At 43.6% G+C, this 10,567-nt stretch overlaps 1 long non-coding RNA gene across 1 annotated transcript; it reads right to left on the reverse strand.

Annotated features, from left to right (window-relative positions):
* Positions 1–704: 704 nt before the first annotated feature.
* LOC131493139 (uncharacterized) lies at positions 705–10,276 on the reverse strand. The gene is made up of 3 exons (XR_009252485.1): positions 10,206–10,276; positions 1,400–1,461; positions 705–807 (listed from the first exon to the last, which is right to left on the reverse strand). It is a non-coding gene; the product is annotated as an uncharacterized LOC131493139 (long non-coding RNA).
* Positions 10,277–10,567: the final 291 nt, after the last annotated feature.

Consider the following 10,567-nt stretch of genomic DNA (forward strand, 5'->3'; position numbering starts at 1 on the left):
CCTGGATATCCACAGGTACTTTAAATATGGATTGTAAACATGGGATAGTACTGGAATATTGTGTAGTTAATGTTAAATAAAACATTGGTTAGTTTGTGGACTCATTTTATTTCTCTGTTTAACATTTGTAAAAACAACTTTTCTGGAGTAGATTGACATATTCTGTTAAAAACTTACAGTGACCCATTTTGCTTGCACTGTTGCATCACAAAGGATGTGACCAGGGACCATGACCTGCTGATGTGTATGTATATTTACATACAGACAAACCACTCATTAGATACAAGGTAGAAATATCAAACCAAAAACTTTGCCTTTTTTAGGTCGAATACCCAATTCCCAAAGTTAGTTACAGTGGGTTTGTTTTTATTACAGGATATATTCAGATTTCTGTATTCTTCATCTGATGTAACAGAATGCTATTAATCTAAATATTTGTAAAAGTACTTATATCCAGATTTTAAAAAATAATCAGCAGACTCAACATAGCATTGATCATCTCTTCTCACTGCCCACAGAACAAAACACATCAGAATACGATGCACTCCTCCTCCAGATCTCTCTCTCTCTCTCTCTCTCTCTCTCTCTCTCTCTCTCTCTCTCTGAAAGACCCTACTATCTAGCAGTTTCCCATCATCTCTGCTCCTGCCTATCCCCACATCCAAATAAATGCAACTATTATTATTATACTTCTTAATGTACTATAGGCTTTTGAACAGTTTTCTTCATACTCATGTTCTTTTGAGAAGAGGCAAAGGGAGCAGCCTGAATATGGGCTTCTTCAAATGTGCTGATGAATAGTTTGACCTGGAAAACCAATAGGAGTCATACTGTTTAGAGTTACAAGGTGCATTAGTCTATATATGCTATGCTATGCTACGTTAATAAATAAAAGCCAAAATTCAATTGGTTTAACAGATCCAATGATGGATGATTTGTGTCTCACTCAAGCAAAATCCAATGGAGTTGGGTGGTAGTCTTATATTTTGTACCTCTGCCACCTGAAACAGGGAACCCAGGGTTCCTGGGTTCCTGGGAATCACAGAAAAGGAAGAGAGGCCTAGCGTATCATATGGGATATGGTTAAGGTCCAGACTCGGAAGTGGTTTACATCATGTAAAGCTACAACCCACTGCCCACAACAGTCCTGTGGTCACAATCAATTACAACAGAGGCTGGGAAATTAACATTTGGTTGCACAACAGTCTCGATCACAGTAAGGAATATGTTTTGTTTAAAATGCCATGTTAATTAGAAAGAAGCCTAAGTTGAACAAATCTTAAGCAAAAAAAGTTTTCAACACTAATTAAATTTGATCATCTTTAGTAAGATAAAAATGCAGTCCTGTTTCTTTGACAAAGGTTTAGAAAGAAATGAGACAGAGACTGATGAGCCTTACTTCTGCTGCAGCAATCTCTGGAAAATAGTATCCGAGGGTGCTAGTCTTCTGATCATCAGGAGCTGGAAGGAGAAGCATACAGAAGCCTGATTGGCTGGGAGTTTTGACAGCTAACATGGTATCAGAAGATAATTTAACCTCTTCTGGGTTCTCCTGTGGCACTCATCACTAAAAGCTGGTGCTTAGTACAATCATGTCTAAGATCGTCCACTAATGATTGCAACCACGCTGAAGAGCAAATCTCAGGCCTCACGAAAGTCTTACAATGGGAGCAGGACTAACAGGAAAGTTCAGTGGGCAGGTGGTGCCACTGTTACCTGCTTTGTCCAGAAGTCTGATAAACCAGCCACTCTTCTTTCTGCAAGGGCTTGGGATTAAGCAATCTGTTAAACCAAGAAAGGTTATCCATTTACATCAGAAAGAAGTTTTGATATGTTACTTTCAGCTGGCATCTGCCAAACTTTCTCCATAACCCACCCATAATTTAGGACTGCCTCCTCCACTGATGTTCAAATCACCATCCTCTGAATTACTAAAGTAGACTCTTAATTGGATTTTCAGCTCCCCTGGTCCACTAGACCTGTTCTAGGCAGTAGAGTCACTTCCAGCCTCACCTTCAATTCGTTCTCCATACTGGAGTCAAAAGCATGGTTTGCCTAAATAAAACATCTAAATGTCATGGTCATCTTTAAAACGCTTCCAGCTGCTCATGCAGTATAACCTGAGTTCCATGGCTTCATGACCAGGTCCTTCTCACCTCTCCACTTTCACCCTTCCCTCCTCTCCCCATGTTGTATACAGATTGGCATTTTTTTTTAACGTGTATTCAGTTTTTGATAGAAACACAGCGTGAGTGGGGGAGGGTCAGAGAGAGAGAGGGAGACACAGAATCCGAAGCAGGCTCCAGGCTCTGAGCTGTCAGCACAGAGCCTGATCCAGGACTCAAACTCACGGACTGTGAGATCATGACCTGAACTGAAGTCAGACGCTTAACTGACTGAGGCAGTTACAGGTGCCACTACAGATTGGCATTCTTTACCTTCCTTGGAAGTGGCAACATTTTTCTAATTCCTGATCCTTAATATACCCTTTCCCCTCTGTCTGAAATGTTCTTCCATCCACCACCACCTAACTCTTGCCAAGCATTCAAGTCCCAGCTTAAGGCTTTCCACAGCCATCCTGCTTCTGTCCACCAAGTTGGAGAGATTAAGGTCACCTCTTGGCAACTTCCACCACCCTGCAATTGCTACTCCATGTTTATTGCCTCCTTAGACAAAACTATTTAATTCATCATTCTATAATCAGAGCATAGGACAGCAGAAGAGGTACCAAATAAGCAATTACCAAATTAAGAACTTCCACTCTACCCCTTTCCATCTGGCTAATTCCTACTTGTCATTCTGACTTCAGGTGTCACCCCACTTCTTGAAGTCTACTGTGACTCTAGTTTGGACATGGCACACAGTGATTCCCTCCACCAGGGCCTCCATCTCACTGTGGCATAATTGTCTGTCCCCACCATTTGAAGAAAGGACAGAGATGGTGTTTACTTGACACAGTATCTCCAGTTACCATTACAACCCCCCAGTACAGAGTTAGCACCAGTGAGATCTACCAGATGCAAGAATGAATCCAGCATAGCTTGCTATCTAAGCTGGAATTTTGACATAGTCTGACAGGCAGACAAATCATGGTTGAGATAACCTTCATAAATTATCTTAATTAACAAGAGGTACCCAATTTGGTTGACCTCTCTGGGAAGTATCTGCCCTCCATGTGTGCATGGAGGTGCATTGGAAAGATCTTCCAGGGAGAGACTAGGTCATTCTCTAAAACCTCTCTGGATCTGCTTCAATGTTCAGACAGGCTCTCAGGCAAAGTCCAGAGTCCTATCACTCCAACCTAACCATTATCAAGGGGCCCTTCACAGTGACTGTAAGGTCATTTTGTTTCCTGATACCCAGAGACCAAGTCAGACCCATGAGTCTTATTATAGTAATATCAGTGCAAAGTGAACAAGATCAATCCTAGTAAAACAAATAAGGTCCTTCAAAGAATATGGGTTTTGCCAGTATGTGGTCACGATGCATTCATATTTTTTTATCAACATTCACTGAATATGTGATGAGTGCCAAGGGAGAGATTAAATGCTGCACGTGCATGAACACTGCATTCCTTATAATTGTTTGAGTGGCAGATGTTATCTCTGTTTCCAAAGATGAAGAAACTGAAGCTGGGAAGAGTTAAATAAATGGCATGGGGTGCCAGGCCCCCCGTTCATGTAACCCAAAGCTTATGTTCTATTCTCCAAAATCCTCTCATGGACAGGATCAGTTATTTGTCAACCATCACAAAGAAGACTGCCCACAAGAACTATTTCCCTGCCTTGGCCAGGCTCACTCTTCCTCACTTTTCCCTTCACTCATGCTTCGTGAAGCCCCAGGAGTCTCCTGGAGGAGTCTTCATGTGTGCTCATGTGTCATTCACCCCCGAAGCACCACAGCCTCCTGCCCAGAGCTGCTCTCAGTGTGCTGGGGTAAAGGTTTCTCCCTCCATCAGCAGGGTCTGAGTCTCACTGCCTGGGGACTAATGTCTTCTGAATTTTAGTCCAGACACCCTGCATTACATAAGACTCAAATACAGTTCCACAGGGAACATGGGCAGGTGATATCTACGTTACTATATTTCAGTCCCATGACCTGTCTCTCCCTGTGGCACTAGAGCAGCCTCCCTGTGCCTTGACCTTTTCTTCCTTCTTCTAGCAATCCCTCAGTCGTGAAAATAGATTCTTATTGGCTTATCTATGTCATCCTTTTAGGATTTAGCTTGGGATATGGCTACATAAATATCTTCTTACTACACTTGAGGGTCCCAAGTATGAACATACAGAAACAGAAATAGCTGTTTGAACTAGACACTATAAAGGACAATAAACTAAACAGTTCTCCCTGGTCTGTGTGTGCTTTAACTCAGCTCCTATACCCTTCACTCTCTTCCCTGAGGGGAGGGGAGATTAAACTGTGGAAAACTCAAGCTCCAGAATCCTGTTATGGCAGTGTAGTAGTGGTGACATTCTTCCTTCTCATCCAGGAGCTCATGGGCATTCCTGTGTGATTCCCTCTGTGCCTACAGAGTGCTCTGCTATAGAACTGCTCTTGGAGACACTTATGGGGTGGCCATCTCCCATAGTCAATGAGAATGAACTTCTATCATTTATGGGTGTTTCATATGTCCCCTGTGCAGTGGACTCACCTAGGAGTATTGCTGTGACATTTCTGGTTTTATGAGAAGGCAGGCAGATAGCTCTCAGCCCTTCTTCTGAAGCCCACTTGAAGGACTGTAGCTTCTGTGCCAGCTGCTTTGGAGGGAGAATGCATGAGAAATATCTGTGGGAATGTGTGGGGCAAAATGGAGAGAATGTCCTAGGAGGAAGAGAAGAGAAAGTAACCTTGAGATCCACGTGAAGATAAGTCTGTGGGCAAAGATATCCCAGCTGCAAGATTGAGAAAAAAAAAATGCCAGGAAAGGACAGCATGTCCTCGGCTCAGGGGAAGTTGTATCTGGGCTGGAGGCACCTTTGAGGGGAGAGGGATATACATCACAGAAGCTTTTCTGCTTCTGTACCTTGGTCTGGTCCTATTTTGTTATGGCTTTATCTCCACCAGCATGTAGACTGATGTGGGACAGTGTGCCTTGATAAGCTTGCTTCTGAAACTCGGCCCCTCTGCTTGCTGGGTGGTGCTGTCATGGGGATTGCTACTGGTGAGTCAGTGATGCAAATGTCTGTGTAAGGCTTGTGGCATTTGGAGACACACACACACACACACACACACACACACACACACACACACACACTGCATTATTTCACAGCATTGATGAGTCCCTGAAATAAATCATCTAAGTTATGTAGCTTGATTTGTGTTGGAGATCTTTAATGATTTTACAATTGCCATCCAAGAAACCCATAAAGTGGCCCTGAAGCATTTATAGTGTTTGTTTGAATATTTAATAGGAGCTTCTGGAAAACTGTTTTATCATGCACTACTTAGATTGGTAGGTGGATTGCTGTTTTATTTGGAGAATGATATACTTGCTAATCTTGCTATACAAAAAATGCTTTTATAGAGAGGTGAAGTTATGTTTCCTAGGATGTTCCAGGGTAGGGATCATTATTTAAATATTGTAGGTTGGAAATTCAAACTGATAGAAACACAATCTAGTATTAAGACCCTTCCACTCTTCCTAGCCATCAGGGTGTCTACAAAGGTTGACCCTTCAACTTGGCCCTGGAAGTGCAGGATCCTTCACATCACAGGCACTAATGAGTCAAGGGAGGTCCTCTCTTGTGAAGTGCTCTCCCTAGAGTGTGGCAAGGAGCAAGGTCAACCTGGAAAGAAATCAAAATGAGACAAGATATAGGGAGTTGGGACTGGGAAAGAAGAGTCTGTGGTTTCTCTGTTACTTTGTTTCTCCATTTCTTTACAACAGAAAAGATAAAATTCATAGGGTCAATATCAAGATGGAGGCATAGAAGGAGAAGGCAGGAAACAGGCTCATGGGCCTGGCTTTTTTTGGGGGAAAATTCTGAAGTCTGACCCACTATTTTAAGAGCCATCCAAGTGTGTATTGTCTAAAATGTGCTTGTATCTAGGTTGTTATGTGTAGATTTGTGTCCTCTCATCCTCAGGAATCTGGCAGGGATGCTATAGCACTGCTCTTGGAGACACTTATGGGGTGTCCATCTCCCATAGTCAATGAGAATGAACTTCTATAACTTATGGGTGTTTCATATGTCCCCTGTGCAGTGGACTCACCTAGGAGTATTGCTGTGACATTTCTGGTTTTATGAGAAGGCAGGCAGATAGCTCTCAGCCCTTCTTCTGAAGCCCACTTCAGGGACTGTAGCTTCTGTGCCAGCTGCTGGCAGCCATGGGAAAAAGAGTTGTGGAGATCTGGAGAATTCTAGCCATTTGTCTTTACTAGATCATGACTAAAATTTAGTGTTCTTGGCAAGTAAAATGGTTTATACTAAGAAAGGAACTCTGAAATATCAGGGTTTGTAAAAAGACAAGAATATATCAGGTTTTGCCCATCATGTATCTGTGACACTCATGTTTTTTATGTGACAGACTTTGTAGACAAATAAATGCCTGAGGAGCATGGCTGGAGTGAAGCTGCAGTGTGGTCCTGGGGCTTGTAGGGGACAGCGGTGATGCCCCTTGGCCTGACACACAAGTCAGGAAGGGCAGTGATTGTGTGGGACAGAAGTAGCCCTGAGGGAAGAATGGCTGGGAGCTGGGAGAGTCCACTGGGGGCTCTGCTGGGTCCTGGAGGACCCAATGTGGGTGCCCAGGATGAGTAGACAGCTTCAGGCTGAGAGCAAAGAGCTCTGACTGCCAGCAATGAAGCAGATGGCTCTTTGGAGGAATTATTATCCTGATACCTACTGGGTGGGAAATCCAGTCCTCAGATTCTTGCATAGGGATTCTTGCAGCCAGGAAGCTTCTCCTGCCCAAACAACTTTTCCTAGATGTTTTCCTAGGACACCTGCTGTTCATTATTCTGTCTTCACTCAACAGTGCCACCTGCCTATGCCATGCCAGACATGTTCTAAACCTGGAGACACGGCAGTGACCAAGTGAGACCCAGATCCTGTCTTCACCAACTCCCCAGGCTAGGACAAGTCACGTTAGCAAGACATGAGGAATTGAGTGTACAAACATGAAATGTTAGGGGGCGTCCATCTGGCTCAGTCGGTGGAGCATGTGACTCTTGATCTTGGGGTTTGAGTTCGAGCACCACGTTGGATGGAAAGATTACTTAAAAATAAAGTATTTTTAAAAACAAGTAAACAAACATGAAATGTTAGGTCAGGATCACTCTGAAACAATGTGACAAGGTTCTGGTATCACAGTAGACTTCAGCCTTGGAGATTAAACAGTTGCTAACAAAAGCAATTTACTTAACATTCTTCTAAGAGAATAGAGACGGTGTGGGGCTGGATTTGACTGGCTTCATTTCAGAACTCCTTTCAGTATTAAGAAGGGAAAGGTGATTATTCCTATCCTGTGTCTCCTAGTGCTATTGGGAGGAGATGGACAGCTGTTCTATAAACTAATAAATGGGGGCGCCTGGGTGGCGCAGTCGGTTAAGCGTCCGACTTCAGCCAGGTCACGATCTCACGGTCCGTGAGTTCGAGCCCCGCGTCAGGCTCTGGGCTGATGGCTCGGAGCCTGGAGCCTGTTTCGGATTCTGTGTCTCCCTCTCTCTCTGCCCCTCTCCCGCCCGTTCATGCTCTGTCTCTCTCTGTCCCAAAAATAAATAAAAAACATTAAAAAAAAAATTTTAAAAAAATAAACTAATAAATGAATACATTTTACAGTAAAATGAGTATATACACATTACATAAATAGAATTATGTATATGTATTTTTAATCCTAATATATGGTATGATCCTTTAGAATCCAACCATGTCTAATTGGTCTTTAAAACCACAATATAGGGGTGCCTGGGTGGCTCAGTCGGTTGAGCATCTGACTCTTGGTTTCAGCTCGGGTCATGATCTCACGGTTTTGTGGGTTTGAGCCCTGCATTGGGCTCTGTGCTGACAGTGAAGAACCTGCTTGGGATTCTCTGTCTCCCTCTTTCTCTGCCCCTCCCCCACTCATACTGTCTCTCTCTCTTATTATTAAAATAAATAAACTTAAAAAAACACAATATACATGCTGTCAAAGGTCCTTTATATAGTTTTTTTTTTTTTGGTAACAGATGAATATATGAATAATGTAACTCACATATGAGTAAGGCATGCATCTTCAGCTCTGGAATGTAATTAAAGCACTCCCTGTAGCATCTTAAAATCTGTGAACCCTCAGTAGCTTTCTGTCTTATCCTCCTTCTGCTTCCAACCTCTCCCTTCCAGTAAGTCCCTGGGCTCTTACATGCTTCCAAATGTTCCAAGGGCCAGGGCTGTCGTACCACTCCATTCAGGGAGACTTACTGCCCAGCAGTGACCTGTGCTCTGCACACATGGGGGAGAATCCCTCAGCACTCACCATGCTACAAGGCACAGACAGTACCAGGAAACCTCTGCTGGTCAATGGAGACCACTGCCACTGGGAGAGTGGGGCACTCCATTGACCCTGGTGTCCCACAATCACCACAATGCTGGAGCCTGTGCAGGCTGGAGTAGGAGGTCCAGCTCAGGTAGTGTGAAGAGGCCTTCAACACAGCTGGACCTGACTTTCACCTTTTGTGGCCACACCATCACGTAGCCTCTCCTGGCCCCAAGGGCCCCAGGAAGGACAATATCCAATCACACCTAGTTTTGATGTTCAAGTACTATTGCTCATAGTGTCATGACTCTTTAAATCACTTGGAGCCACTGCTTCTAGGAGCAGCCTATCCCTGGGACACAGATGATCATGAGCCCCTAGACCCCAGAGTCAGACTGACTGTTGGTTCTTTTTGATTCTGGGCCAGCTTGGCAATCAGCTTGCCTTTTCATCTCGTTCAAACCTTGAGAATTTTATTTCAGGGGACTTGTTCATCTCCATCCACCTGGAATTTGTGATCCCAGGCCATCAGGCTCTCCCCAACAGGTGTCAGCTGCTTTGAATCTCAGGCAAAAGCATGAGATGTCCTATCCATTCCTTTCCCTAAAGCCTTGGGCTCTGAGCATTCGTCCACCCTACCAAGCAAGCTGACAGTTTGGCACAGGAATAGGAATAGTTTCTTAACAGAGAATAATTCAATAAAGCCCTTACTCAGTAGATTTCCCCACTATTTTAAAATTAGAATTGTTTATTTTATTTATTAATGTATTTGTATACCAGTTTCCTCAACAATCTTTATCATGTTCTTTTTTTTTAATATATGAAATTTATTGTCAAATTGGTTTCCATACAACACCCAGTGCTCATCCCAAAAGGTACCCTCCTCAATACCCATCACCCACCCTCCCCTCCCTCCCACCCCCCATCAACCCTCAGTTTGTTCTCAGTTTTTAACAGTCTCTTATACTTTGGTTCTCTCCCACTCTAACCTCTTTTTTTGTTTGTTTTTTTCTTCCCCTCCCCCATGGGTTTCTATTAAGTTTCTCAAGATCCACATAAGAGTGAAACCATATGGTATCTGTCTTTCTCTGTGTATCATGTTCTTTAAAAAGGCAATGGGAATAAAAATAGTTATCTTTTCTGATTCCAGAGGCTAGGGAGGTATTGGGACTAGAACAGACATGAGGTAGTCTGACCCCCACACTCACTAGTGTATCTCACTGCACTTCTGGTAGCATAATGGATACCACCACCTGCAGCCAGTGGAGGGCAGTTCAGAGAATGGCCACCCAGCCATTCCTGTTAATTTATCTGGATGTATCAGGTGATTTTAATGCCAGTGAATGTGACCAGATTTACAGCCTGGAGCCTGGAGGTGAGGACAGCAGCCTTGGGCATTTTATTGAATACCCCCTTGGCATCCATTCAGAAATCCCCAACAACTCCCAGTGGATGAGCATGACAAGAGTGTATGTGGAAGTGCTTCATAAACTGTAGAGTACTAAACAAATGTGAACGGCAGTTAACAGTAATTATTACTGATAATACCCAGGAGAGGTCAGAGCTCTCTCATCAACAGTCTGGCTTTCTGGAAAGCAGTAGATTTAAGACACACACAGCTGCACACTTAGCCCTTTGGAGACTCTCAGGCCTGGTTCCCCAGTACCATTGTCAGTGTTTCTCATGTATATTATGTACACTTTCCCTTGTCAGTTTCCCAAGGATGTTCATGCTCACCCCCATCACCTTACCTGTTAACATTTGCCAGGTGCTCTCTCCAGCTGAACTTGCTTTCAGAGCTCTTTGTAGATGAACTTTCACACCTCACCAGAGCCTCTGAGGTGGAGCCATTATTATCTAATCTCTGTTCTTCAGATGAAGAAACTGGAGAGGTGAAGCACTTTGTTCAACGTTAAAAGGGAGAATGCAAGTACAAGGCAAATACAAGTCCTGGCACACAGGAAGAGCAGAAGGAGCTGGACTCATGGTCAGAAGAGGAACTGTCACCTACCTATGAGCTCTAAGGACTGTTAACCTGTCCTGACCAGGAGAAACCACTGCTTCAGTCTCCTGCCTTTTGATTTGTGCCATTTTCTACACACACACACACACA

This window comes from Neofelis nebulosa, chromosome 2 (assembly GCF_028018385.1).
Source record: "Neofelis nebulosa isolate mNeoNeb1 chromosome 2, mNeoNeb1.pri, whole genome shotgun sequence".
Lineage (NCBI taxonomy): Eukaryota > Metazoa > Chordata > Mammalia > Carnivora > Felidae > Neofelis > Neofelis nebulosa.